This window comes from Sinocyclocheilus rhinocerous, unplaced genomic scaffold, assembly GCF_001515625.1.
Source record: "Sinocyclocheilus rhinocerous isolate Xijiao unplaced genomic scaffold, SAMN03320098_v1.1 scaffold473, whole genome shotgun sequence".
Lineage (NCBI taxonomy): Eukaryota > Metazoa > Chordata > Actinopteri > Cypriniformes > Cyprinidae > Sinocyclocheilus > Sinocyclocheilus rhinocerous.
Genome location: NW_015643184.1, coordinates 191,385 through 194,913, shown reverse-complemented (window position 1 = coordinate 194,913; position 3,529 = coordinate 191,385). Strand labels below are relative to the sequence as shown.

Sequence of the window (3,529 nt, the reverse complement as noted above, 5' to 3'; positions counted from 1 at the left end):
AAACCCAACCAAAGAGCACCTTCTGGGATTACTTCACAAGGTCTTTAATCAGCAAGTAGCACTTCAAGATGTCTCCTACGATCTATTAAAAAGTAATGTGTTTATAATTTCCGCACAGGAGAGACTTGGTGTTGTTTCCAAACAAAAGGAAATACATCGGCTATCGGCCAAAATGAGTTGAAAAATATCGGCATATCGGATATGATATAAAAAATTTTTTTTGCATCCCTAGTTTTAATGATTAAAAGTTGATGGTTTGTAACGTTTGTAATGGTATTTGTAGTGGAAACCATTAGAATTTTCTGAGATGGTTTTATTGTTTTTTTCAGCAGGGTGCTGTGTTCCAGTATACTATTATTGATCAATCCTCATCTGACAACGGAAATAATCGAATACTGACCTGAGAATCACTGTCATTTATAATGTGTGCATGCTTCTATCAGCTTATTAAAATCAGAATTGCGATTACAATTATGGATGCCACAATTACGTAATCGTTCAAAGCGCCAATTAATCGTTCAAAGTCCACTTATGTTATTCTGCACGCTTAAGAAGTTTTTTTCTTTCTACATGTTATCTTAAGGGTTTTTCCATTGTTTTAGTTTTAGTATAACATTATAATACCATTCATATTTTTACTTTTTTTATACATTAAAGAAGAAACCAATCCAATGTATATCTGACATTTGAGGCTTAATACTATAGAAAAGCACTAAAGGTTTTTCAGTTAGAGTGTTTTCAGCTTGTTTATTTTCTTATATAAATACGGCATTCAGTAGCATCAAACAATGGTATAAACATCATTCAATGTAAATTGTGATAATCGTAATTAATAATCGCAATTACAATTTCAAGGGAATAATCGACAATTATGATTTTTGTCATAATCGTGCAACCCTATAGTCCTAAAAACTGAAATACAAATGCATAAATGTATTTCTATTATCAACAGAAACCATCCATATATTTAGGTAAACCCTAATTCAAAGAATCAAACAGTGTTTGATAGATGAAGGACTGTTCCATGATCTAGACACACTGTATATGGATACAGCCAGAAAAGAATGCTCATTGTGGGGGAAAAAAACTTGGTCACCATAGTTAATTACAAATTCATTTCTATGGGGAAAATAAGGAGAAATATATATCTGACAATTTTTTTTATTTTTTATAAATGACTCCACAAAGTCCAGCATATAAAATAAAAGACTGCTGTGAATTCAGCAATAATGATGTAAGACAAATATGGAATCTCACATTTGAACATATGCGTGTCCATAGCACAACAACAGTGATCAGCAATAATGATAAGCCTAATACTCACAATAAAAATAATAAGGCCATATAGATCATAACACAGTCTCGGAGGTAAGAAGTGGATTGTCCTTCACCTGAAATGTTTGTCTTTTCATCCTGAAATGCGAGGCAAATGTTGATCACAATAATTAGGAACCACAGTTTCCACAAATCCCTTCACTCGATTGGGATGTTCTCTTTTATTCTGGAGTGCAAGGGCAGTGACTGTAACATCGAGCATATTTTGCAGTATTAAACACGTATTTATACCGATTTCGTCGGGCTCCGAAAATTCTTCAAAAAGAACACAAATAATGGCCTTCTCAGCTGCATAGTTGCAACTCTTGCGTCATCAGAACAGGGTGTTTTCAACCGTTTCCGTTTAAAAAAACGCTTTGCACCGTTTTGTCGGGGCTGAACGCAGCCCAGGTATATCTACCGATAATAAGACCATCTCTGGTTTCAAAAATACTTACATTATAAACAACAAAGTGCAAATGTGCGTACGAATGTAAGTAAGATATTCATTTCACAGTGTAAACAGCTTCAGTGATTTAAATGGGAGTTTTTGAGAGTGCCTGAACTCTGGCTAGTCTTAAGTGAAAATGTTCTTTAATGATGTAAATGTTCTTTGCTCTATGTAAAATGAAAATGTCAGTAACTCACAATTTTGTTATTAAATTCACATTAAATACAAAGTCAGTCGTATTAAAAATATTTTAAAGCATGACATCTGGTACTTAAGTAAAAAGTCGGGTCTTTATGTGTAGTTAATAGGTTACACTATTACTCTACTTTGCCCATCACCCATTATAGATCAAATAACAATCTGGTGCAAAACGCATTTACTTACATATGTTTGAGAATCGAGATATTTCCTGTTATAGTTAACACGTTTGGAAATACTTCAAATAAAAAGGAAAAAATAAAATAAAACATAAGCCTATATCAGTTATACAGTGCTATTGTGGCTGCTGTGTCACATGACAAGCATCTATTATATAATCCTGTGTCCTTTAAATAACGCATTAAAAATTGAGTTTTTATCCCCTGATTTATTCCCCAAAATGTTCATCAAATTAAGTTTTTCTTTATTTTCCTTGAAGACATCAATCAGTATCTTTTTTTCCGTTCCGTATCTTGGACACTTCATTATAACATGCTCTCTGGATCCTATATATTGTTTGAAGAATCTCAATCATTATATCTGCTCTGCTCTCTGAATGACATGTTTTAATTGTAATTAAAGATGAACTTGAATCAGAACATATGAGTGTCCGCATTGGCTTATTTTCCTCCACCCATTGCAATGCCAGTAAAATTGCAATCATTTCACCAGTGTAAATTGACAAATTATCTGTGATTCTTTTACTGACTTTGACATTAAATTCTGGGATACTGAATGCCACACCTACTTTGTCTTCCACATTTTTCGATGCATCAGAATATATTTGAAAATAACCATAATACGCATGTTTAAGCCAGCCAAACTGGTCAAATTAATAAGTCATCTTCAAATCCACTTAACAAGGCAGTTGTCTGTGGAGGTATGAATATCTTGAGTTGTTTGCTTAATATATGTACTCACAATATATTATTGCATAATAGTTTACATGTGTACTTATTTATTTATTTTAGGCTATACTATACATTTTTGCAACCAATTATTGGTGTGATTATTTAGTTGTTAAATAAGGAACAAGTAAGGTTTTTTTTGTGCCATTTACAGGGAGAATATTCTTATTTTTTTTGTTGTTTTCCAGTACATCTTGTCTTGGGAGCACCCTTTGATTTTACATCTGTAAGTAGTTATCAGTTAAAGTAATTGACCTTTATGATGTTGTAACAGTTGACATTTAAAGATTTCTCTATGTTTGTGTCTTCCAGTGTGACATTCCAATCATACGGAGATGGTGGACTCTTATTCTTCTGGAGAACTTTGGAGTTTTTTATGAAAGGTACTGGACATTTCCTTCAGCCTACCATTACATTTGCACCTCCTTCTGACCAATTTAAAATGATCAAGATACATGTATATTACAGTGCAGAAACCCTACAAGAGGCCCTTCCGACATTTCCTTCAGCCTACCATTACATTTGCACCTCCTTCTGACCAATTTAAAATGATCAAGATACATGTATATTACAGTGCAGAAACCCTACAAGAGGCCCTTCCAATTGGATAACAGGCTATGCTTGTGAGGTATGTCTCAAATCTATCTATCTATCTATC

At 33.3% G+C, this 3,529-nt stretch overlaps 1 long non-coding RNA gene across 1 annotated transcript; it reads left to right on the top strand.

Moving 5' to 3' along the window:
• Positions 1-2,821: 2,821 nt before the first annotated feature.
• LOC107757089 (uncharacterized) lies at positions 2,822-3,255 on the top strand. Its single transcript, XR_001641894.1, has 3 exons — positions 2,822-2,843; positions 3,060-3,097; positions 3,184-3,255. It is a non-coding gene; the product is annotated as an uncharacterized LOC107757089 (long non-coding RNA).
• Positions 3,256-3,529: the final 274 nt, after the last annotated feature.